The sequence below is a fragment of the Triturus cristatus genome, chromosome 1_2 (assembly GCF_964204655.1).
Source record: "Triturus cristatus chromosome 1_2, aTriCri1.1, whole genome shotgun sequence".
Lineage (NCBI taxonomy): Eukaryota > Metazoa > Chordata > Amphibia > Caudata > Salamandridae > Triturus > Triturus cristatus.
Window position 1 is genome coordinate 112,897,679 of NC_140580.1, and position 26,827 is coordinate 112,924,505.

Here is a 26,827-nt window from a genome sequence, read left to right on the forward strand (position 1 = left end):
CAATATTACCATGTTTTAAGCCGAGAGCACAAGCTCTTTACCACTGGTCAGCAGTGATAAAGTGCACAGAGTCCTTAGGCCAACAAAAACGAATTCAGCAAAAATAGGAGCAGTGAAAGCAAAAGGTTTGGGGAGGACCCTGCGGCGAGGGCGATTTTCACCAACTCACATAAAATATATCTGCTATTGGGCATTCCATCCAAAGTACTACATTAGTCAGTAAACTAGCCATTACCAACTAAACATGCATAGAATAACTGGAGCGGTGTGGCTTGGCCGGCTGCAAAATGGCCGCACTCTAAGTGGGCTCTGCCGGCCAAGCTTCATAATCCGTGAATATCCTGTCGACATCCACTCCTTACCTGCACTTTGATGTCGTTGCCGGGCTCTGCGTGGTGAGAGGCACAGACTGACCCATTTGCTGCTTCCTGGCTGTGAGCTGTGGCCGAGAGACGCCATTTACGGTCGGCGCTGGCCCCGTGCATCAAACCTCGTGGGAGCCGACCCTTCCTCCTCCGGGGCCGCGCTGGGCTCCGGGCGCTGCCTGCTGCTGGAAGGAGGTTGGAGGTTGGAGTTCTTCGGGACATGGTGAGTGGAGTCACCTCTGCGGACATTTCGGGCAGGGTAGGGGGCCCGCGAGCTGTACCGCCCGGCCTGAGGCAGCGCGGCTTGGGCACCATTGTTTCCCTCTCTCCTGGTCGCATTTCTCGGTGGCCGCGGGTTCTCGGGCCCGGCGTCGGGAGCGGCGGACCCCCCGCGTCTCCCTGCTAGTGCGGCTTCAGTTTGGTGCGCGCCCTCCCTCTTCGTCTTCCCTCGGCTTGGAGGTCTGCGGAGCCCGGATCTCTTCACCTCCGATCTGGGCTCCTCTTCCACGTGGCATAGTGGGAGCTGGACCCTGGGCCCGCAACGATGCCTCTTCTCTCACAGCCCGGTGAGCCGCCATTGGCTTTGGAATTGCGCCCTGTCCCTGCCATCTGCTGTCTGTCATCCACGCAGAGGACTTTTCTGGAGCTGTTGTTTGTACCTGGGGGCTACATGGGATCTGAAGGTGGCGCTGGCCCAGGGACTCACTAGCTCCTTCTTTTTCGCCTTTAGGCCTGCACACTCTCCTTGGCCGGCTTGCCTGCAATCGGGGGGGCGCCATCTGGACGCTTTGACCTCGCCTCGCGGTGGCTCGGACCTTCTGCCCCGCACGTGGTGAGTTGCTGCCATCTGCTTACCTCCATTGTGCAGGCTCCCTCCTGCCCCACATTGGTCTGCGGCGGCCCCGGAGGTTTTGTGTTTCCCCTTGAAAAGGACGCTTCACACCTCTGCTTCCTGCCTTCCCCTGCCACACATGTACTTCGTGGGGGGACCATCCGTATAAGGATTGCCTGCCTGGAGTGGGTTGTGGCGCCGCCGGTGTCGCCTATCAGCCAACTCAGCGGGGTGCCGCGCTAGTGGGTCACTGACCTTTCTGCCGCTTTGCTGGCTTCGCTGACCCCTGCACCTACCTTCATTCCAGTGGCCTCTCCCTCCGTAAGCCCGCTGTCGCTGCCCCCCTTTGGGGGGCTTTGCCAATCTCTCTAGTAGCCCAACATCTGACGCTGGCGGGAGGCATGCCATTTTCACCATTCGCTGCCACCTTGCTCTACGTCTGCCTCGCATTCCAGTGACGCCTGCCATCCAGGGTCCCCTGCCATGGGGAAGTCGGATCCAAAGCAACCTAAAATCGCCTTCGAGCTCCGTAGTACTACTCGCCAGGACGGGGCTGGGTCCGAGTGTGGTGACTCTGCTGCCTCCATGGACGTGGCCCCCATGCGTGATGACGACCTTAAAGCGATCATGCTTGATGTAAAGTCAACAGTGATGGGAATCGTGACCCATCTGGACCAACTCTCCGCCCGCCTGGACTCTGTAACAGCTTGTGTGGACTCTCACGACAGCCGTCTTCTTCAGGTAGAGTCCAGGGTGTCTGACGTTGAGGATGCCGCCACACAGGATCGTCAGAAACTGCTCCAAATGGACAAAATCCTGGCTGTCATCAGGGAGAAGAACGAGGACTTCGAAGCGCGCTCCCGTCGGAACAATCTCCGTATTACGGGTCTTCCAGAGTCCACCAATATCTCCCGCATGGAAGACTTTGTGGAGCAGTTGGTCAGGGAACTCTTCGGCGACGTCCTTTCCCCAGTGTTCATTGTTGAGCGTGCACATCGCTCTCTTGGCCCACGCCCTGGTCCCGGACTGCCTCCGCGGCCCATTATTGAAATACTCTTAAATTACAGGGACCGGGATGCCATTCTACGTGCGGCACGCGACAGGGGTGCTATTAACCAGCAAGGCAACTCCATTTCTTTTTATCCGGACTACACCTCTGCCGTTCAGGCAGCCCGACGTGAATTTCTTCCCGCCAAGCGAATTCTACAAAAACATGCTGTTTCTTATTCTCTGGCCTACCCGGCGAAACTCAGAGTCCGTCAGGTCGCAAAAACGCTTGTCTTTCCGGATCCGAGTGAAGCCATGGCATACGCCAGGAAGCTGGAAAAATCAGCCCGTTGATCGCCATCCAAATCTCATCAAGAAGCCGCTGATCGCCTTAGTGACAATGATTGAAGTGCTGTACTAATTTTGCTCTTTTTCCCTGTACGATGTCTACAACTACTTTAGCTTGGTCACCCTGCTTCACTGCAGGGGTGTATGCCTTGCCCTGCCATGCCCTCACAGGATAATTCCCTATGGTACTGCGGTGTTCCCCTTTCCCAGTTGTAGGTTCCTGGGGTGGGGTGGGTTGGTAGCTCAGCCTGATTGGGGGGTTGGAGTGGGTGTGGTGTTGGTGGTCTTGTTGTTGTTCTTTGTCTGCAGAGGTCCGGGGGGGAGTCTTGGGTTGGGGATTGGGGATGGTTTCTGCTTACAATTGGCCAATCCATGCTTTGTCAGAACTGTTGTTTTCTAACGTATTTTTTGCCGGGAGTGGGGCTGGGTTGGGGTTGGGTGTTTCGTGGGTTTTCTGCTGTTAGAAATGGGATTTCTGGTTGGCTAAGACTTGCGCCAAAGCCAGGCAGAAACCACCACTCTAAGTCAGGGCTGGGAAGTTACACGCCAAAGATAACCCCTGCTCACCCCCTTGGTAGCTTGGCACGAGCAGTCAGGCTTATCCCGGAGGCAATGTGTAAAGCATTTGCGCGCGCACCCAGCAACAACACCCTAGGCCCACCACAAAAGAAACTCCACACAAGGCTATATATAAAAATAGCCTTTGTATTATACCAAAACACATTAGATAATATTCACACAATGTACACTGTGCCAACTGGCACTGGGCAGAATTTACAGGGGACCATTTACACAGGACAGGGCCACATGGACCACTGTCAGAAATAAGCACTTGGTAGAACTAGCACTTTGTAGAAATAGAATAATGGTAGCACCAAATAATCATTGTAGAACACAACCAGTAACCACTGGTAAAAGGTAAGTACACCCTACGCAATCCTAAACACCTTAGGCATATATCACGCAGGGAACCATGAACTCACTAGCATAACCTATACTAGGAAAACAATCTCCTAAGCATAGACACATTTAGAAATAGAAATAAGCATAAAGGCAATGCACATTACGCAAAAGTACACATGTAGAAATAACCATGTACCCTAGGTGAGGGCACAACACAGAAAAATTGTCCCCAGGCCAACTTGGCCTCTCAGGGGCTCAAACGCCCTTTGTCCAAAATGTCAGGTCTGGCTGCGCATGCAGCAGAAACAGCAGGGCAAAAGATCAGGCCTAAACGTGGCAGCTGCCCTCTACTTGCTGGGCAGCTGTAGACTCAAAAGATGGGCCCTCTGTAACAGAGCTGCGCCACGTTGCAGCTGCCCTCTATCACACGGGGCAGCTGGGGGAAATGCCTTGGCCCTACGGTGCCCTGGGAACCCTTACTTGGTTCCTATAATTGCACACAACCGTTGCAGCTGCCCACTGGCGGACGAGGCAGCTGGGAGAAATGCCAGCACCAACCAGGTGCACGTTGGAGTCCCGCTCTGGGACTCTGAAAACGCTGGTGCCCTTAGAATAAAATCACCCCCGACGTTGGAGCGGCCCACTCAGCAGTGGGGCACTCTACACTCGGCCCATCTGAAGCCCTACTCACCGGGGCTCTGTCGGGGCAGCCTCTTGCTGGTCGCGCTGCAGTAGGTTTACTGCACGCCGCAACCAGGACACGTGCCAGACCTGCGAGGCTCTCCTTGTGGCTACGGGAGCCCCGCACACCAACAGGCCGCCTCCAGGCTTCGCTTCCAGCGGTGGGGGCGGCTGGTATGGAGCACGCGCTGCTCCAACATCTCTGGTGGCGGCAGGGCTCTCTCCTTCTCACGAGAGCCCCGCTTGGGCATGCAACACTTCCGGGACCTTCTCCTAGGCCGCGCTGTGATTGCGTGGCCCGCACAGCTTCCGGGTGGCCCGTCCCCCAACCAGGCAGTCCCAGGCAGTCCCACCTGACTTCCTGTAGCCGTGGCAGTACCTTCTCTGGATCCCGGGCTGCGGTGGTGAAATGCGGGGTGGGCACCTGCTTCGAAGGTATCGGCAATTGCGGGGTAGGCTCCCGCCTTCTATCAAATAAATTCAGTGGCGGGGTAGGCTCCCGTTTAAAGCACACAAAGCGGCAAAAACGCGGGGTGGGCACCCGCTATTAAAATAAAGGCACCAGAGGCTGCTAAGACGCGGGGTGGGCACCCGCTATAAATTAAAGGTCAATCCTTACGGCGGCAATAACGCGGGGTGGGCACCCGCTCGGTTTCACGGTCCTGTGAGGGGAATCTCTGCGCCGGGGATTCCCTTTTGAAAAGGATCGCCGCTCCACACTTCCAACAAAATTAGGAGCGCTGCTCCTCAGGATAGTAAACCACTTTTCAGACACAAAAATACAGCGCTTCTCAGGCAACCCAGATTTAGCGCTTCCTAGGTGCTTGAGGGCAAGGTCCAGGAACAAAGTCCTTAAGAAGGCAGGGGGGCAAGGGCTGGGCCCAGGGGCCAGCTCACAGGGCCCTCCAGGCAGAGAGGCAGTCCCCAGTGGCGGTCCTCCTGGCGCCCGGCAGCAGCAGCAGGCCCCTCCAGTTAGGATCAGCAGAACATTTTACATGGGGTCACAGTCCCTTTTTATATACACATTTCCTTTGTCTCAGGCTGCAGGGTTAAGGAGAAACCAGATGCAACTGGTTTTGGAGCACTCTGTTGTGCTCAGCCCCTCTCCCCATTCACTGGACAGGCTAGGGACATCAGTCGCACCATAGGGGGCGGAGCCAGCATTGTGTAGGGAAGGCCCAGCCCTATTCAGGTCCCAGGTGCACTCCTCCCCTGCCCATCTGGATGTAAATCTCCCTATTCACCACTGGGGCAGACCCATCCTGACTCCTGGAGCCAGGCACAACAGACAATCACAAGCCAGACAGTCACTTCACATTTATTACACAGACATGCCAGCTTCTAGAAGTGGCACTTCTACACTAAACACACTAACGCCGCACACATCATTGCGCAGCATCCAATCTCACGAGTTCGCACATACCAAACTCGACCCTGCACTTCCTTAGCATCAGGAACTACCATGGACACACGCATTCCCCATGCATTCCTATGGGAGGGCAGGTCAGTCTCACTAAAGACATACACAGCGCGCACGCACTTTCCCCTGGGACACAGTGTAAAAGCGCCTAGAGGCCTAAAACCACTTACACGACATAGGGAAAGGCTAGGACAAATGCAAAAAGTTTTGGGGGTGAACCCGCCAGAAGGGCCAAGTCCAACATCTGCATTCTTCACTGTGTTGGGGGATTGGTTTGCCATTGTTTAGTTAATTTTGACTGCCGCCTTTTGCATCATTGCACTGTGTTCCTTGCTTTACTCTGCACTTAGTCTGCCGATTACATTTTCCTTTGTACCAATTGACTTGTCAGCCCCTCCTCCGTCCGGTTTGCTCAGCTCATTTGGTTTTTACTCATTGTGGGTCTCCTCTGTTGTTTGGCCTGTCCACTTAATTTGCTCCCCACTCGCCACACAAATGCTTTGGGGCGTGTCCCTTGTTTTTCTGCTGGCAGACGTTACCACGTCGCTGCACATCATCTTTGTCTACCTGCGGTGTCTTCCGCTGGCGCGGCGCAGCACAGCACCACACTTAGGTATACCACAACATGACTGAAATTATCTGTTGGACCTGGAATATTTGTGGCCTTAATGACCACCGAAAGCTAGTCTCATCCACTCCCATCTGCAGCGACACAGGGTGGACATATGTCTCTTGCAAGAGACGCACCTCATGTCCGGGTCTCTTTCCAGACTTCACATGCGCTACTGGGTAGAATCTCACTCCTCGGTCTACTCCTCTTACGCAAGGGGGGTCTCCATATTGATCCGCAGGGGCCTTCCCTGGCACACTGATCAGGTTCTCACTGACCCCGATGGTAGGTACGTAATTCTGCACGGCTCCTTATTATCTCTACCCGTGACAATTGCTGTGGTGTATGGCCCGAACTCGGATGATCTGGACTTCTTTAATCACGTATGGCACCTTATCTCTTCTTTTGGCCCAGCAGCTATTATCGTTGGGGGGGGATTTTAATGTTACTCTATCGGCGGCGCTTGACCGCTCCGGTCCGCACTCTTCTCACCCGCGAGCTACCGCATCTCTCAAGTCCATCCTTACTGACAACTCGCTCTGTGATGCCTGGCGCCATATTTGGCCTGAATCCCGCGAGGGCACCTGTGTCACCGGTGCCAGGGGCTGCTGGTCGCGCATTGATCTTTGGCTCACCTCCCAGAGGTCCTCACTTGGCTTATTGATGCGACTCACATGGCGCGTACGTTTTCGGATCATGCACCGGTTCAGATCGGTCTCCGCCTCCCCCACTCCCCACAACGAGCGTTCACATGGCGACTGCCTCCGAACGAGCTCCGTGACTCTGTCTTCTGTGCCGGGAACCAAACTGCCATAACCAACTATTTTGAACTAAATGTGGGTTCTGTGGACGCTGCTTCTGTTCTCTGGGAAGGCTTAAAAAGTGTCATACGGGGCGAGTGCATTTAAAAACAAACCAGTGTTCTTCGTTCCATCAGCACCACTCTTGCGAAGTTGGAGACTGAAATTAAAACTCTGGATGCCGCCCAGGCTGCACGCCCCGGGCCCGAGACCCTCACGCTTTTAAGACAAAAGCACATCGAATTTTCTGCAGAAGCTGACAGAGAGCTTGCCTTTCTGGGCAGAGAGGGCCGAGCTCGTCGCTTCGGAGAGGGGGACTGGCCTGGTAAGACTTTGGCTAACCTCCTACGCCCACCCCATGCCGCGTCATACATTACGGCTCTCAGTGATGCGGGCTCCGCCAAAACCACCTCCCCAGATGAAATCAAGACTCGTTTCATGGATTTTTATTCGCAGCTTTACACTGCTGGTTGCCCCCCCCCCCCCCCCTCGCAAGACCTTCGAACAGTATTTCGAGACCATCGCGCTGGTCTGGCTGGAGGACTACCATCGAAAATTCTTAGATGAGACTTTCACTAGGGAGAAGATACTCGCTGCCATTAGTAGCTTGCCCGGCGACAAGGCCCCCGGCTTGGACGGTCTCCCAGCCTCCTTTTACAAAACATACGCTTTGCTTTTAGAACCTCATTTGGCGGCTATGAACAACAAATCCTTTGATAATGGCCTCTTCCCTCAGTCCCTCTGGGAGGCAATGATAACGCTGTTACTTAAGCCTGATAAGCCAGCTGACCACCGCAACTCCTATCGCCCTCTCTCTCTTATTAACACTGACAATAAAATTTTAGCAAAATTAATTTCCGCTCGTCTTATACTACTTATGCCCCACATTGCCCTTCCGGACCAATCTGGCTTTATCCCTGGCAGGGCTACCTCGCACAACCTTCAAACAATTTTCTCGGTTTTACATCAGATTAACCCCAGCCTTCCCGTGGTGGCCGCTCTGTTGGATGCTACAAAGGCGCTCGACACGCTGGAATGGCCCTTTTTATTCTTTCTTCTACCGCGCATGGGTTTCAGTAATATATTTATACGGAAGATATCGCTTCTCTACACTAGCCCTTCGGCTCATCTCAGAATTAATGGGCAGATCTCCGATCCCATTTGTATAAAGCGCGGTACTCGGCAGGGTTGCCCTCTGTCGCCCATGCTTTTCGCTATTGCGATGGAACCTCTTGCGGCCAGACTTCGCCAGCACCACACCCAGAGGGGTATAGGTTTCTTGGCCCGTTCTCTCCTTGTCTCTATGTATGCGGACGATATAACCTTGTATGTTCACCATCCCCAAGACAATCTTAGCCCTCTTGTACTTGAGATCATACAATTCGGCAGCCTGTTCGGCATACAGGTGAATTGGAGCAAGTCCGTGCTGTTTCCTCTCACTGACTCCACCAGGCAATTCATGCCGGACTATCCCTTTGTTTGGGCTTCCGGTCCCACCCGCTACCTGGGCATCTGGCTTAGTAGGGACCTAGATGGACTTTGGAGATTGAACTTCGAGCATGCGGTGGATTGGTTGGAATCCAGGGTTCCGAGTTGGAGTCGGCTTCCGTTATCTCTTGCCGGCCGGATTGCTATTGCTAAGATGGTGGTTCTGCCGAAATTCCTTTATCTGTTCGTGAACATCCCCATCCCCCTCACGTCCCATTTCTTCCGCAAACTGCGTTCCTTAATCATTTCCCTCGTCTGGGCCGGTAAACAACCACGATTAGCGTATGATATCCTCACTCTCCCCATGTCGGTCGGGGGTCTGGGTGCTCCTGACTTCAAGGTCTACGCCTTATGCGCTCAGTCCAGCATTCTGCATTTTTGGATCCATCCCTCTCCTTACCAGCCACACGTGGCTGTGGAAACGGACATTGCCTCCCCCTGGCCGTTGGCCACGGCATTATTTGCTCCGGCGAGGCGTCTGCGTACGGAGGTGGACAAGGTCGAGACACTGCGCTGGGCCTGGTCCGGTCTGCGCCGATTCTCCAATCTCAAGCTACTCTCTGCTAATGCCATGCCGATTGTGCGTCATCCTGCTTTTCCCCCTTTTCAGCCATCCGGCATGTCCAAACACGCATCTCGCCTGGGCCTGCTTATGGTGGCGGACTTGTATCCAAGGAACACGTTTTACTCTCCTCCCGATTCTTCTGGCCCAATGGACACTCTCCTGTTTTATCAGTTGCGTGCTATCTGCCAGGAGCTGCATCCCACATTCCCCCAGCCCCCGCCTACGATGCCTGCTCTTGACTATATATACACATCCCCGACTCCACATAAAATAGTCACTAAATTATATGCCATCACCTTGTCATCCACATCCATCTCCACAGATCGGGCGTGCGTGGCATGGGGTGCGGACCTGGGTTTGGATATTGCGCAGGCTGACTGGCTCTATTGTTGCAATCAGCTGAAGAGGCTGTAACCCAACTACTGGCTTCGTCTTATACACTTCAAGTATTTACACAGGCTATACTGTACTCCTGTCCAGTTCCACAAACTTGGGCTCCTACCCAGTGACAGTTGCATGCGCTGCGCTGCCCCTGTCGCGGACTTCGCTCATCTAGCATGGTTATGCCTCAAGGTGTCAGAATTCTGGCAGGCAGTATGCGTCGCTATCTCAGACATTACCTCCACGACGGTGCAGCCTGATCCCTCCCTGTGTCTGTTGGGTTTTGTAAAATTCTGTCCAGATGCCTGTCGTCGCTTGATTGCAATGCTGCTGGTCCTTGCCAGGCGCAGGGTAGCCATGTGCTGGGGTCGCAGACCGGCGCCTAAATTTGATCATTGGCTGGAGGATGCCTTGAGGTGCCAGTCTTTTCTGTTGGAATTTTGGGACTTACTACCTGCGAGGTCTCGTCCTATTGACATATGGGGACCCCTGGTGACATACCTCCACTCTCGAGCTCCTTCAAGTAGTGCTGCCTCTCCCGCACTCCCCGCCGGCATTCCGCCCGCGGCGGCCGCCGGTGTTGGTCAGTGATTGAATCCCTTTCTCTCCTTGCCTCCTTGGTGTGCTGCGCTACCCTTTATCGATGCAGCGGCGACCACAACCCTTTTTGGGGGAAGGGCAAACTGGGTAACTTTGCTGTCACAATAGTCTCCCACAGCTTTTGTCTTTTGCAGGCGAGAATTTGTCATTTTAATCTTCTGTTATGATTTGGAACTTACTGTGTAAATTGGTCTGATCTGACATAAACTGTAATGTGTTTGTTTTGAATTTTCTCAATAAAGGTTTTGAAAATCAAAAAAAGTAAAAAAAATAAACATGCATAGAATAACTTAGCTGATACCTGAAGAGATCTGTCACATACTGCTAGTCAATCAGAGGACTTTAATCTAGCCTACCACGGCAGGTCCCAAATAACTATACTATGACAGCTTCTTTGCATCTCACAATAACACTCAGATATGGGATGATAGTAACGAAGGCCTTCCCAGCAGATCACACCACTTTTTTTTCTCTCTCAAACCATGCCAACTCAGGACCAACAATATAAACAACAAGCATTGGCATAGCCAATAGGTCTCGCCTGTGGGACCTTTTAAGTGTTTAGCCAAGCAGCACATGCATACACAGGAGGAAGGACACTGAAAAAACCATGCAAATATGCTAAAACAAAGAAAAACAAGGAAATGCCATATTTAGAATGTTGAGTTGAGCCTCTTTCCCTCTAACACATGCATCACCCCCTATAGCTTTTGTCAGTCTCAGCCACCTTGAATAAATGATCCAACTGTCTGACCATGAAGTCTCTGCTTCCGACATACACCTTAACCTTCCTTATATGCATTAAACTCGGCTTATGTGACCGTAATAGAAAACTCTATATTTTTTATGCAAAAAAACTACAGGTGACAAACAGGTGGTACTTAATGTTCTGTTGGATGTCTCCACAAGGGCATTTTCCATTATTTTGCCAACCATTCAAATGACAACATTAAGATGACGTCATGATGATGAAGTACTTGCAAATGGCGCACTACCATAGGGCTTGAAACTTTGTTGCACTATAAATTGTACTCTTATAATCGACTTATGAAAGCTATCTGAAGCAGCTTGGATTTTCAATTACATACAGCTGTCAGACGAAGGTACTGAACCCACTGGGCTATCTTACTGGCCTGGTAATTCCAAGCACCCGAGGATGGCAAAAAAGAGGCGAAGGGGAGAGAGAATACAAAACGGAGGAATGTCAGAGAGGAGGTCAGTCTGGCATGGCGACAGTCACAATAAAGCTGCAACACATGCAGTTTGCTCCCGGTAAAAGCTTTGCGGGTCTAACCTCTTTCCTTGCGACCTCAGCAACTCACAAATTTTCAGTAATAAAGAGTGGGCGCCTTTTAATCTAGAAGGATGTGGAAAAGTAGTGAATGCTAGATGATGAGCGCTGCCTAGAGCAAAACGCCGTGGGTGTGAACGGCGCTCTGGTAAAACAATGTTGTTAACTGTGTGCACTGAAGCATAGCTGCTTTTAAACTTTACCGCGAGAAAGAGCCAGCCAGGAGGCTGTGGTGCAGCGCCCAGTGTGTGCAGCGAACAGAGGAGCTATGCGCTGGTGGGGGGAGGCTGCAAACATATATCAATCCTCTGACAGCAAGTATGTAGAAAATAGGGACGAGAGGGGTCGTAAACAAGGACGAGGGGAGGGAGTAAAGGCAACAGACAAGGGTAGCGCCTACACTCGGAGCAGAAGCAGAACAGACACCAATGCTACTGCTGTATTTCTTTTGAAATGTGAGCAACTGCCATGTGCAACATCTCTCAAAGGAAACCTGTAGGAATTAAAGGCAGCAGAAAACTCTCACCCCGAATCGCACGGGAAGAGAAATTTCCAAGAGACGTTTCCAAGTTTTTATTTTTTAAATCATTTTTTTAAAAACAGTTCCCCTACTTTTTGTTTCACATACCTGCTCCTAAACAGTAAAATCAGGCTTGAATTGCACTCAATAAGACAGTTCCCATTCTTTTTTCAGTGCCCTTCAACCGCTGAAAGCAATGCTTCGACTTACTGTAATGAAATTAAAACAAGCGATGGCCAGGCAGCCGCGGCACCGTATAATCGCGGCACCCGCGCTTTACTTTTAACGTTAAAAGTAAAGCGCGGGTGCCGCGATTATACCAAAAGTAAAGAAATAGATGTTTTTTCTATTTCTTTACTTTTGGTATAATCGCGGCACCCGCGCTTTACTTTTAACGTTAAAAGTAAAGCGCGGAGTTAAAGTAAGCGCGGATTTGAGGAAAATAAGCATTAGCCACGAAAGTCATCGCGATCACGATCGCTGTGAAAGCGAAAGTGATCGCGATGACGCGCTAATGCTGCTGGCTGGCCAAGCGCATGGCGATGTAAAGCCATATGGCTGCTTTGCGCGCGTGCACGCCTCGTGCACTGTAGCTCTATGCCAGTGGCAGCACTTTGAAAAGTCCCTTCTTACAAAATGTCTCTCAGAGCCAGCGCAAGCGCTGGGCTCAGCGAGACCTAAAAACCAGGTTGAACAACCAGTAAAGTAACCAGCTAAATAGACTATGATCATGACAAATATCATAAAGGGGCCTGCAGAGCTGTTCAAAGCTGCCAGCTTACTGTAAACCATAAACTGGGTGTCTGTCTCTCATACGTCATCACCTACAACCTCTGTACTGGGGGTGAATGTCTGACATTGTTCAGCATTCCGTCCATCCATTGTTCTTTTTGCATTTGTCGCCCTAAGTGGGATCGGTATGCCCAGACATGGGTGCCATGCTAGTCATGCCACTGGAGTCAAGCTAGCTTGGCTGATGAGGGGTGATACCCCAAAACCGGTCCCAGGATGCTTGTTTTCAGTCCAGGGAGGACCAGGCCTGGCAGTTCGGGCTGCACTGTTCCCATGGGGAGCAGGGTCAAGACTGGTTTGCATATCGCTGAGTCCAAACTTGAACGGCCTAGTGAGCAAAAAAACAATGGAGTTAGGCCCATATCTCTGTTCTGGGAGTGAATTTGTAACATTGTTCAATATTCCGTCCATCGATTTTGCTGAAAATGATAACAGCACATCGGTGATCATCACGCATAACTTGGAAACACGCTCTCCCTAGGTTAACAAAACAAAGACAAATCCTTGCAGACCACACACCCTACATGTCCTACTTTGGATGCCATGTAGTTAAGTACTTCAGTGTCCCAATAGGAGTAGTAAGCACTATATAAATGCTGCAATACCACAGGGCTCGCCATCTGATAGCATGTGTGAAATTCTGGGGTATGAATCTCTGTTTGCAAGCTAGGAAATGCATATTGAACATCGACTAGTTTGTAAACAGGGATTCAATTTGTGATCAGATCTATTTCCTAAATGGGAACACCAGAAATTGTCTAGTTGTAGAAGACTGCAATTTTTTTTTTTTTAAAGTAAATTGAATGGGTAGGTCGCAATTTGCCACTCCCTGTATTTGGCTGTGAATAAACAGAAGGTGGCCTGTAAGGGTCAGCTGAATTGTTTCCCAATATTTGCATGCCTTAAGAATAAAACAGTTAATAAAGCAGCAAGTGTACATAACAAAGAGAGGGTTTGTGTGAAACAATTGCCCATTTAGGATGACATCAAGTCCCCCAAAGATGGTCCAACACCATTCCCCAGGGACAGCTTCTCTTTTGCAAATTTCACAGGTATAGCTTTCCTTTTGAGAATGAGTTAACGGCTCAGTTTGGGAGTCGGTAACATTTCAATGGTTTGCGACAATAAATTCAGACAGAAATCATTGATGCTTTGACTGTAAATCCCAAAGAGGAGTGGGGCATCCCTTTCATGACCATTCGTCTTTGCGATGTGGAATGAGACTCAAAACGTATTTTTAGTCAGAAAGCCTTGTCTAAAAGGTAAATTACCTTTGGTATATTGCAACCTATGGTTTTGCGATTTTGCAAAGCCTATGATTTTAGAAATCACTGGATTTGTGACTACAAAACTGTTGTACATCAAGCCAAAGATCTGCAGGAGTGTCGAGCCCTGGAGGACACCACATGATAAATGAGCGCTGTGATGTGGATTGTTTCCTGTAGCTAGTGAGATGCAGTGTATCAGAAAGAATTGGAAGATGTTGGAGAGATGTTTTGATAACTTCTGTTACTGTATTAGCTAGACTTGCAGAGTGTAGTGTGCAAATTTTGGATGAAAAATATGGCAAGTCAATTCTTGCTAATCAGGTGTAGCAGTTAGACAGAGATGCTGATTGTGAGCCGACTCAGTGGTAGCTGTAGAGCCCAGACTTGTTTGTGCACACTTAAGTGTGCATGACTGCTTGCCCGGCTGACTTGGCCAAGCCAAACAGTCATGAGCACTTTCCATATTTCCCACCAGGCTGTAAAGCACAGCCTGGTGGGGAATTTGCACAGGCTCTCTGTCCCCATCTGAGTGTCGATCTACGGCACTCAGACCAATCACATTGCTGCATTGGGGAAGAGGGGAGCAGCACGGACCACTGACACCAGGTTTGTGTGAAAAAAGGCTTCTATTTTTAAACAGGTGCTCCTACATAACCTTGAACTTCCTGCGACCTCTAGGCATGAACTAATCTAGCCGTTCCCTGTGAGCCTGAGTTGGCGCTGTCAACAAGAATAAACTTGTTCCCTTTGAGCCTGAGTTGGCACTGTCAACAAGAATAAACTTTGTTAAACAATGGCAACTTTTCTCCCAACCGCCACCCAGAAAAACAGGAGGAGGGGGAGGTGATGCCCCCTCTCCCTTTTTCTGCCCCCACCCTGATGCCTGATTTGCGTATGCTCAAACTCCTGGCTAACTCCAACTTCAGTTGAACTAAGTACAGTTCCATGCCCATAAAGGAAAAGTGGACGCCATCATCCCAAAAGAACACCTTATCCTCGAATCACAAATCCGAATGCACCACCCTGCCGATGCCAACTTGCCTACAGAAAGTACGCATCTCCTTATTAATCTTCTTTCTGGCCCTATGTATAGCTGATGGGCGATGCGCCGCTCTCCAGATCCTCCTCGGGTTGAACTCCGTCCAAAGAACATGGCACCCAGCCCAACGTGTGCCTACTTCTTTCAAATCATCCTTCATGTCTTTGACTAAAACCAGGCCTTTCCTCAATACCAGGTCATTTTCCCCTAAATGAATCACCAATTCGCTCCAGCGCATTCCCCCTTTACCATGCCAAGAAATAGAGTACAATCCCCTATTAAACCCCAAATTTGACCGATGACTGCCAGACTTTGCTTGACGCTCGGCCCATTTAACAAAAGAATGTCCTACAGTCCATATATGCATGCCATATTGCAGCGGCCCAGGAACAGAACCTGAAAAACAAAAAACACAAGATGACAACCAGGTTTAGCTTTATTCGATATAAAAAATATCATAAAAGCAGTACAATTTCAGATTAAAAAGAGAGACATATTTACAGAGTTTTTTAAAAAGCAATTAAATCATAACCTAGTACAGCTTTATGCAATGCAATTTCCAATCCATGTTTTTGGATTTTTTGTTTTTGTTTCTAAAAGCCATAAAAGGTGTAAAACTATAAGTGTTAGCCAAAAACCTGTGTGAAAGAGAGACCCAGAATTAATACCACCAATTGACTGGTCTCTAATCACAATTCATGTCTGGACCAATGGGACAATTTGGCTTCCTTGCCAAAATCTTGCTTCTTGTTAGCCAAGCACAGCCCAAGAATTTGGCCACCCCGCATATCAAAGTAAGTGATGAAGTATCTGTACATAGGATGCGGAGTGCATTACGATGGCTCATTGGTCCTTGTAGTTGGCAAACCAGCTTTAGCTACCTGTTTCTGGCAGACCTATACGCCGAACAGGCAAGCAAGAGATGTGCAATGGACTCGTTATGATAGGCTCATCCCGGGCAAGGTGTAAGTGTCATATTTATCCCTTTCCAGCTTGCAATTACACTGTTGGTAGGGAGTGTCCCAAATCTCATCTTCATGTATAATACCCTATCTCTGGGGGTCTGGATAAAATCCAAATAGGGTTACATTTTCCAGATGGTTTTGTGCTGAAAGAATCCCTCAGTCAATTTCCCTAGTCTGGGATTTTGAAAGACCTGTGTCTGCACCCATTCCCAATAAATTCTTTTTAGAACCTGCTTTGTCGGTGGGATGACAACCAGTACGGCACACATCAACAGTCATCCGCTGCGCGCACGTAACGCCGGAAACCATTGGAAGACTAGTGTCCCAGCGCCAAAATTCTAGCTCTACTCAACCCTTGCCTGCCCGCCTCCATGGCCAAACCAATTCGGAAAGAATGCATGCCAAAACCCCTTGCGTCCAACCCCACCCAAGATAACGCCTTGTGCAAGATCGCCAACAGCTGGAAGGAGGAAACAGAACTCCCCTTCAGATACTAAAAAACCAATCCGCCCCGTGGGCAGAACACAGCTTCCAGGTCCCTCCCCATCGAACCAGGCCCCTGCCCCCGCTGGTCAGTCTTAGAATTATGCAACCAAATTCGTAGACCCATGTCGGCTTCGACAACCTCTCCCCAGATCAGACCCGACCCTCTTTACTGCCCAGAAGCTCAGAGACCCAAAATGCGCAGAAAAACATCCACAACATCAACTCGGAAAACAGTACCACCTCCCTCTCTGAACTGCAGATACCCGGTAATGTCACCAAGACTTTGGCCAAAATATCCAGCGTCAGCGGTTTACTATTACCCCCTGACGTACCCTGCTCCCTCGCCCAACCCTCCAAAAGTCTCCTACACAGCTCTCCTGCTGCATAAAAGCAATGGCTGCTAGTTTACCCAAAATTGTCACCCTCGACTGACCTTTCTCAGTCAAACTCAGTATGAATTGAACTACATCTTCCACTCTGGTCCAGTCCTCTGACCTACGACGTGCCCCCCTGCCAAAAATTCAGCCCATGCGTGCGAATACCATATCCTGGTTGATTCAGCTAGTGACTCTGCTACCAATTGAAGCATCCAGGCTCTCCGATTGGCTATAAGAGCTGCGGCATTTGGGTTCTGACACTGTCCGCGTCCGTGGCCAGACCATGGAACCTTCTCCACTGAGAATGAGACAAAGCATCCGTGATGTCATTGTCCACACCTGGCACTTGTCGAGCTCTAAATATCACATCAAGCTGCAAGCATCACAATAACAAAAGCCCTCAACAGATTCAAAACCTGTGTATCCCTTGCAGACTGCCTGTTGATGACCTGTACTACTGACATATTGTCTACCCGAAACAGCACTTTTTATGCTGTAACTGTTCACCCCATATCGCCAGCGCCACCAACAGCGGGAATAGCTCCAAAAAGGCGATACTGCAGCCGCCAAGCTTCCAAGCCTGCGGCCACTCTTCCACGCACCAATGTCCCTGCCAAATCAAGGCCAAACCCTACGCCACCCGACGTGTCCGAAACAATTTGTACTTCTCATTCAAAGTCTGTCAATGCTTCTAGAGGAATCCCATTAAACAACTCCAAGAAGACACCTCACATACTTGCACTGCTTTGACTGTCACTTTCTTTTTCCCCAGCATGGAACACAGCAATTGCTGCATGGCCCGCTTCTTATCCTCGGACAGCCTGGTCTCCTGAGCCACTGAGTCAATTTCAATCCCCAGGAATGATATCACTGTTGCGGGCCCCACTGTTTTGTCGGGGGCCAAGGGCACACCTAAGTCCCCCATCAGCTCCTGGAACCTTGTCAGCGCTTCCTGACAGGACGCACTCACAGGGCTTCCCAGAAAGAAAAAAATCATCCAAGTAGTGAGTCACGTTGACGTTACCAGTGGTGTTTGTGAACAGCAATTGCAGAAACATGCTAAAACATTCAAAAAAGGAGCAGGATATGGAGCAGCCCATAGGTAGAGCTTTATCGACATACCACTTCCCTTCAAACTGTATTCAAAGCAATTGAAAATCGGCTGGGTGTACCAGCAACAGGCGGAAGGCTGACTTAATGTCGCTCTTCACCATTTTTGCCAACCGTCCTGCTTTCTCAACCAAGGCCAACGCCACGTCCACCAAAGAGTATGTGATGGACACCTATTCCTCCGGGATAAATACATTCACTGATTGGCCCTCCAGACATGACAGATGCTGGATTAACCGAAACTTGCTTGGCTCCTTTTCGGGCACCACACCAATGGGGGACAAAATCAAGGCATCCAAGGGCTAGTCGTCAAAGCGGCCTGCCATCCTGCCTTCCTGGATCTCTTTCTCTAACTTTTCCCTCACCCCCTGCTTATGCGTGTGAGCTGATTTTAAGTTGTCTGCCCACCGACGCACCCATGGTCCTTGGTACTCCAGCCTGAAACCCACTGTGAAGCCCTGCAGCAGTACCTACACATCCTCCCATCTGTCGTACGTCGAAAGCCAAAAAGCTAACCTCTCAAGTCTAATGGGCGTACAAGCCTTTCCCTGCAGGTCCTTGCCCCCCTCTTCCTGTCCGCGAGCCACCCAGTAGTCCTTGCTGTCCTCCTCCATAACCCTGCTGAGACCACTGCCAGGAAGCCCCCTGCCCTCCCCTGCCACAAAACAGTGGACCAGAGCATGCGTACCCGAGCACTTGCCGGAATTTGCAGTATTCCCTGGTGCAACCCCCTTTATTGAAGTTCCAAATACAAAAACAACAGTTGATGGACAGAATGCAGAACATGTCATACATTCACCCCAGTACAGAGATCTGGGCCTAAATCCATAGTTTTTTTGCTCACCATGCCATTCCAGTTTGAACCCAGCCATATGCAAATCAGTCTTGACCCTGTGCCTCATGGGTACAGTCCAGCCCGAACTGCCAAGCCAGGTCCTCCCTGGACTGGAAACAAGCATCTTAGGACCGGTTTCGGGGTTTCACGCCTCTTCAGCCAGGATAGCTTGAGTCCAGTGGCATGGAGAGCACAGGACCCACGTCTGGGCATACCCTTCCCACTCGGGGTGACAAATGCAAAAACAACAGTTGATGGACAGAATGCAGAACAATGTCATACATTCACCCCAGTACAGAGATCTGGGCCTAAATCCATCGTTTTTTTGCTCACCATGCCGTTCCAGTTTGAACCCAGCCATATGCAAATCAGTCTTGACCCTGTACCTCATGGGTAGAGTCCAGCCCGAACTGCCAAGCCAGGTCCTCCCTGGACTGGAAACAAGCATCCTAGGACCGGTTTCGGGGTTTCACCCCTCTTCAGCCAGGATAGCTTGATTCCAGTGGCATGGAGAGCATGGGACCCACGTCTGGGCATACCCTTCCCACTCGGGGTGACAAATGCAAAAAAACCAGTTGATGGACAGAATGCAGAACAATGTCATACATTCACCCCAGTACAGAAATCTGGGCCTAAATCCATCGTTTTTTTTTCTCACCATGCCGTTCCAGTTTGAACCCAGCCATATGCAAATCAGTCTTGACCCTGTGCCTCATGGGTACAGTCCAGCCTGAACTGCCAAGCCAGGTCCTCCCTGGACTGGAAACAAGCATCCTAGGACCGGTTTCGGGGTTTCACCCCTCTTCAGCCAGGATAGCTTGATTCCAGTTGTCAGGAAGCAGGCATCGCGCGCCTGCATTGACTACGCCTCCCAGACTAACCTGGGATAGAGTGAGAGGAGCCGCGTGAATAAATACGCCATGACGCACACCAGACGCTGTGCATAATTCAGGATTAGCGAGTTCCGCTTCTCGAATCAGCTCCCAGGCGTTTTAGGGGAGCCGTGTTGTTGGATTGCTCACCTGCCTTCGTGTGGGTATTTTCGTTCATGTGCAGGGGGCCTGCACACTTCCGCCTTTCCGGAGTATTGCAGAGGCCGAGGTTCTGCTGAGGACCACGGCGGTTGACACGTATGCGAGTATCAGCGTGCACGCCGGAGCCAGGTTCGGTCATCGGACCTGGTACAACACCCACAGGTATTCGTGTCGGAGCTTACTTCCCCCATGGGGAGTAAGCCTTCTTTGGGACAATCACTGCTGGTCGCCTCTGTCTATGGCGAGGCAGGAAGCGCTACCACCTGGGAAACAAGAGTTAAGCCTGCTCGTTTGCTACGTTGCCCTCGCCTCCCTAATCGGGGGTACCTTGGTTGAGTTTGGATTTAGGTTATAGGAGCTGGGATCCAAGGAGCGGTGAAGCAACCGTTGTGGACTTCCTAGCACTCACTATCGTGAAACTCCAAGAGGTGCTCAGGAGACAGCCGGTCATGTCTTTCTGCCAGTAAAACTATGTGCAGTTATCAATTCCCTAGAACCCATACCTTCTTTTATCTTAGGCCATAACAAGACGATTCAGGTTACTCTGTGTGGGACTCATGAGGCATTAGGGAGTTTGCTTTCGCTCTTTTCACTACTCTCACTACTGAAGGGCACCAGCACATGGGGGAGGATAGAAGGTCGCTATGTTCCGGTATGTTTGTGCGGTGCCTGGGTTTGGGTCTGATTTATGTGTTGGCCTGATTATGGCGCTATATGGGTGCTAATGGAGAGCTGATAGCAACCGCAGTTTGGCTAACAATTTAAGATGCATTTGAGCTCTTAGCGAGAATTAATGAGTGTAGCATTTCATGCATGTCCAAGTAGTGTGTTGTTTTTGTGTTATTGTTTTTCTTTACAGGTTCTACTCCCCGCTGTTCCCTTCCTTCCCTTCCCTCGCTTGATTGCTCCAACCTTCCGTGCCATTAGTGCAGGAGTTGGGGACGTCGAGAGGTGGACCCCCTATAGCATCACTCGAATCCTGAGGAGTATCGGACCTGGGACGGAATCGTTACAGAATTACGCACCCACGTATTGAGACTCCTCCCGGTTCGGGGGGTTCTGTAGGGACGCGGTATGGACGAGGTCTTGCAAGTCCTTGCCGCGGTTCAGCAGGAATTAGCGGCATCTAGGGCAAAAACAGCGGCTTTGCGAGACAATGTAGAAAGGTTGTCAAGAAACCCTTTTGATATAGGAGCAGGAAATCCTCCCATTCAGGTCACCGTGCCTCCCCCCATTCCGTTAGCCAACCCTGAGAGGTACTCTGGAGATCCCCAGAAAATACAGGTGTTTCTAACGCAAATATTGATGCACTTTTCCTGCAGGCCGTCATTCTTCCCGAATAACCACTCTAGGGGGGCGTTTGCTATCTCCTACTTGGCTGGTGACGCAGCCAACTGGGCGGTACCTTTAGTACGTAATAATGATCCGGTCTTATCCGACTGGGATGACTTCAGGGCAGCTCTTGAAGGGGTTTTTGATAGGCGAACTACCACGTTTAGCGCTGACAGGGAGCTGCTAGAGTTAAAACAAGGAAGAACAGAGTTGGTGACTTATTTGACCTCTTTTAATCGATTGGTAGCGGAGGCTGCATGGCCTGAAGAGAAGAGGATGTCTCTCTTCTATCAGGGACTATGCAATGACTTAAAGGATGTCATCGCTAGAATCGATCCACAACCCCGCACGTGTGAGGCTCTGGTTAGTCTGGCCTTAAGGTTGGACGGGCGCACCACAGACAGGGGAGGTGATAGGTTCCGGGGAGAGAGAGGCAGGAAGGAGGCAACGGGTAGGGAGATAGCCCCAGAGCCCATGGAAGTGGGGGCTGTTCGTCCTCCGCTGTCACGGAGCGAAAGAGAGAGCAGAAGAACACAGGGACTGTGTATGTATTGCGGAAAGAAGGGGCACTATGTCCGCGAATGCCCCGCTCGGCCCAAAAGACCGGGGGGTAATTACAGGAACCGAAAAGCCATAGCCACAGTGGCCAGCTCTGACGTCCAATCAGTAGCGAGGGACGCTGCTGGGGACGCAGAGACCCGACAATGGAAGATCCCTTCTCTAGCCACTAACCAACAGAGAGAGACGGAAAAACATATCGAGTTGCTTATGTGGTTAGAAACGGGTCAACAAACATATAGGATAAAGGCGATGTTGGATTGCGGGGCCACGGGTAATTTCATCCACCGCAGATTGGTAGAACGCTTATCTATAGGGAAAATATCTCGGGAGATCCCTGAAGAGGTGTTGGCAGTTGATGGTAAGCCACTGGCCTCAGGGCTCCTCATAGAACAAACCGAGACGTTGCGGCTAACGTGTAGAACAGGGGAGATGAGCCACATCGAATCCTTGGCGTTGAACATTATAGAAGATCCACAGTACGAGGTGATCCTGGGGATGCCTTGGTTTAGCCTCCACAATCCTACCATCGATTGGAGAGAAAGGACCGTTCAGTTCCTGGCAGAGGAATGCCAGGAGCACCTGGTGCTCGGTGGGAGCTCTTGTGCTGCAGTTTTGGCCAACACGTTCCTAGCCGCTACAGCAGCGGAAAAGGAGATAAGTCTACCCAAGGAGTACTCCCTCTTTGTGGATGTCTTCAGCAAATCCCAGGCCAAGTCGCTTCCTCCGCACCGGTCTTACGACTGCCAGATAGATCTGGTGGAGGGCGCTACGATTCCTACTTGTAGGGTTTACGCGCTCTCCGAACCCGAGACTAAGCACCTCCGAGAGTATCTGGATCACTTCCTGGAGATAGGGTTTATTCGCCCTTCCCGTTCTCCTGCGGCATCCCCTTTGTTTTTTATAGCAAAGGCAAATGGGGACTTGAGAGCCTGCTGTGATTACCGCATGCTAAACAAAAACACTGTTCGCAATAGGTATCCTTTGCCCCTTATCCCCGTCTTATTGGACGAAGTACGTGAAGCCACGATTTACACTAGGTTAGACCTTAGGGGGGCGTACCACCTGGTGCGCATCCGCAAAGGGGATGAGTGGAAGACGGCCTTTAAGACCCGCTATGGCCTTTTGAGTATCTGGTAATGCCGTTCGGGTTGTGTAACGCCCCGGCGGCATTCCAGTACTTCCTGAATGATGTGCTATGTGGACAGAACAGTGGTCGTATACATCGACGACATTTTGATTTATTCAGAGTCAGAGAGCAGCCACACTGAATGAACATGTGTTACAGGTATTGAGGGCCTTGCGAAAGCACTGCTTATTCTGAAAACTGAGCAAGTGTGAGTTTGGGGTGTCTGAAGTGGAATTTTTGGGGGTGATCCTCCGTCCGGAAGGAATGAGTATGGCAGAACGAAAGATACTGGCGGTGCAGGAGTGGCCGGTTCCCCGTAACGTAAGGGAAGTCCTGTGCTTCCTGGGGTTTTCCAATTATTATCGAAGGTTCATACAAGGATTCTCGCAAAAGGCCCTACCGATCACCCGACCTCTCAGAAAAGGCATGTCTTTTGCTTGGACCACCGAAGCTAACAAGGCCTTTGCATTCTTCAAGAAGGAGTTTACCTCAGCACCGGTGTTGCGGCACCCCCAGCTCGACGCCCCGTTCATAGTAGAGGCAGACGCCTCTAAGGAGGCTATTGGGGCTATACTATCACAACGAGACAAGGACACAGGGCAGCTTCACCCAGTGGCGTACCTCTCCCAGAAACTTCTCCCAGCAGAAAGAAACTATAATATCGCCGAAAAAGAGCTGCTATCTATCAAAAAGGCGTTTCAGGAGTGGCGTCCTTACTTGTGGGGAGCTAGATTTCCAGTCGCCATATATTCCGATCATCGGAATCTGCAGTATCTGCGAACGGCCAGACGCCTTTCCCCCAGACAAATGAGGTGGATGCTCTTCTTCGAAGAGTATAATTTTGTCATCACCTTCAGACCCGGAGCGGACAACCGTAAGGCGGATTCCCTGTCTCGGGTGCTGACCTCAGAAGAGAACGTAGAAGTACAAGAAGAGGCCTGTCACGAAGCGATCCCGGTAAACACTGACGGCCTCACGGAACCGGCATTACCAGGAAATGTCGCGCTCCTTGCCCGAACTACCTTACCCGGCATGCGTAGCGTCCGTGGGCCAAGTCTTCCCGGTGTTGTGCGGTACCGTGAGTACATGTTCCTGTAGACTTAGTCATCAGGAGGAGAGCTGGTTTTCCTGAGAGTTCCTCTGTTGGAGAAATTGCAGGCTTGCGTTTCATGCAGAGGAACAATAATGCACCATAGCCTCCACCGTTGTTTCCAGTGTTCCGCTAAGCCTGTGTTTAGCTTCCGGTTTCTCCGTTGGTGAGATTGCTGTCGGGCATCTCGTGCGGAGAGACTTATCCGGGTACAAGGTGCCTTTGCTAGAGTGGCCAGTCCGCTCTATGTCTGCCTTTGCTAAAATCGCCCCTCTGTTGGTGAGAGGGCCGGCTGGCGTCTCGTGCAGGGGAGCAAGTTGTTAAGTAAAATAGCAGGCTTGCTAGCATTTGTTCTCTGTTGCTGAGTCAGTACTTTAAAGGCTCTGGCAGAGAAAGACTCATGCACTGTCTAGATTCATATACTCTCTACCACTTCCCCAGGTCTTAGGATGGGAACCTCCCGTTAAACCTTGAAGGTTTCATTTGGAACAAGTGTGTGTTACAATCGTGTACTGTTTGCATCAAGAGCTGATTCGCTCCGTATTCTATGTTCTTGGGGAGAATCATGATGCCAACGAGGATAATGCATGTCCTGTCCCAAAGACATGCAACAACAGGACAACTGCATCCCATCGCTTTTATGTCCAGGAAGCTCAACCCCGCGGAGCTCAACTATACGATAGCAGAGAAGGAACTCCTAGCTATCCGAGACTCTTTTCTGGAATGGAGACACTGGATAATGGGGGCCGCCCACCCGGTGACTGTGTAATCTGACCACCGCAATCTGCAGTACATGCGTGCTGCTCGGCATCTCACCCCCAGACAACTCCGGTGGATGTTGTTTTTTGCCGAATACCGGTTTACCATAACCTTCCATCCCGGTACAGAGAACAGGAAGGCAGATGCCTTGTCACGACAGGAGACATCGACCCAACGAATCCCGGGGGACGACAGAGCCATCATCGAACCTAGCCGAGTGGTTTGCACCCTTCAAACGGACGACTTCCTACGGAAAACCCGACAGCAGATACATTCCTTTGCTTGGAAAACGTGGTTAAAACACCACCCCGAATGGCAAATACGACAAGGCCTCCCTATGAGAAACCGCCAATTGTTGGTTCCTACTCAGACCCTACGGAGGGAGGTGTTCTCATGGTGTCATGAACTTCCCTGTGCAGGGCATGTTGGTGGCCAAAAAACACTCGACAAGGTATTGCGCCAATTCTGGTGGCCTACAGTGCGTCCCGATGTGTTGACTTGGGTACGGGAGTGTCCCGTCTGTGCCCAGATGAAGTCCGATCACAGAGTGGCACAGGGTCTCCTCCAGCCACTGCCCACACCCGAAGTCCCTTGGGAAAGAGTGTCAGTAGACTTCATCGTGGGTCTGCCCAAAGATCAGAGTTGTACCGCTATTATGGTGGTGGTGGACTACCTCTCCAAGATGGGCCATTTCATCGCTTGCCCTCAAGTCCCAACCGCAAGCCAAACGGCGAAACTGTTTTTGCAGCATATGGTACGATTGCATGGCCTTCCAAAAGTTATCGTTTCGGACCGGGGTACCCAGTTCACCGCTCGCTTCTGGAGATCTTGGTGTGCTGCCCTCAAGATCGCGTCATCTCTATCAACCAGCTTCCATCCCCAAACCGATGGCCAGACGGTAAGATTAAAACAAACGTTAAAACAGTACTTGCGTTGCTACATCGATAGCAATACAGAGGCGTGGGTGGAGTGGCTATGGGTGGCGGAGATAGCATATAACAGCTCCAAACACTCCTCAACACAACATACACCCTATTTCTGCACTTATGGGTTTCATCCTCGGGTCACACCCTTGATTCTTCCCAGTAACACTTCAACCCTTCCGAATCTACAACAACGCTTGTCCCACATTCGCTCCGCGTTGACAGAAGCACGGAACAACTTACTTCAGGCCAAACACAGGTACAAAGCCCAGGCGGATAAGCATCGCAGACCAGGTCCCGTATACAAGAAAGGGGAGAGGGTGTGGTTGTCCATGAAACATATACGCTTTAAAAGACACAGCGTTTTTAATCCTAGGTATATAGGGCCATACCCTGTGATTAAACACGTCAACCCAGTAGCAGTGAAACTAAAACTACCTGATCACCTCCGGATACATCCAGTATTTCATGTATCCCTCTTGAAGCCCTCGCACTGCCCAGTGAGGAAGCCACCCATACCCATCTGGGTACAGCAAGACCAGGAATATGAGATAAAAGGGATCTTGGACTCTAAGTGGGTAAGGCGAAAACTATGGTACCTCCTGTCCTGGAAAGGGTACGGCCCAAAGGAAAACTCTTAGGAACCTGCTGAAGCCGTGCATGCGGCACGTTTGGTCTCTGCTTTCTTCAAACGCAATCCGTCCAAGCCAGGTGCCGATCAGTGTCTTCAAAAAAGGGGACGTACTGTCACGAAGCGATCCCGGTAAACACTGACGGCCTCACGGAACCGGCAATACCAGGAAATGTCGCGCTCCTTGCCCGAACTACCTTTCCCGGCATGCGTAGCGTCAGCACGTCCCACGTGTGCAACGCTACGCACAAACCCGGATATAGGAGTTCCTCGCTGATACAGCGGGCCGTTGATTCGAGTTCCGGATGGAGTTTGAATCCTGCCGCCGTTGGAGATCCTTCCGTGGGCCAAGTCTTCCCGGTGTTGTGCGGTACCGTGAGTACATGTTCCTGTAGACTTAGTCATCAGGAGGAGAGCTGGTTTTCCTGAGAGTTCCTCTGTTGGAGAAATTGCAGGCTTGCGTTTCATGCAGAGGAACAATAATGCACCATAGCCTCCACCGTTGTTTCCAGTGTTCCGCTAAGCCTGTGTTTAGCTTCCGGTTTCTCCGTTGGTGAGATTGCTGTCGGGCATCTCGTGCGGAGAGACTTATCCGGGTACAAGGTGCCTTTGCTAGAGTGGCCAGTCCGCTCTATGTCTGCCTTTGCTGAAATCGCCCCTCTGTTGGTGAGAGGGCCGGCTGGCGTCTCGTGCAGGGGAGCGAGTTGT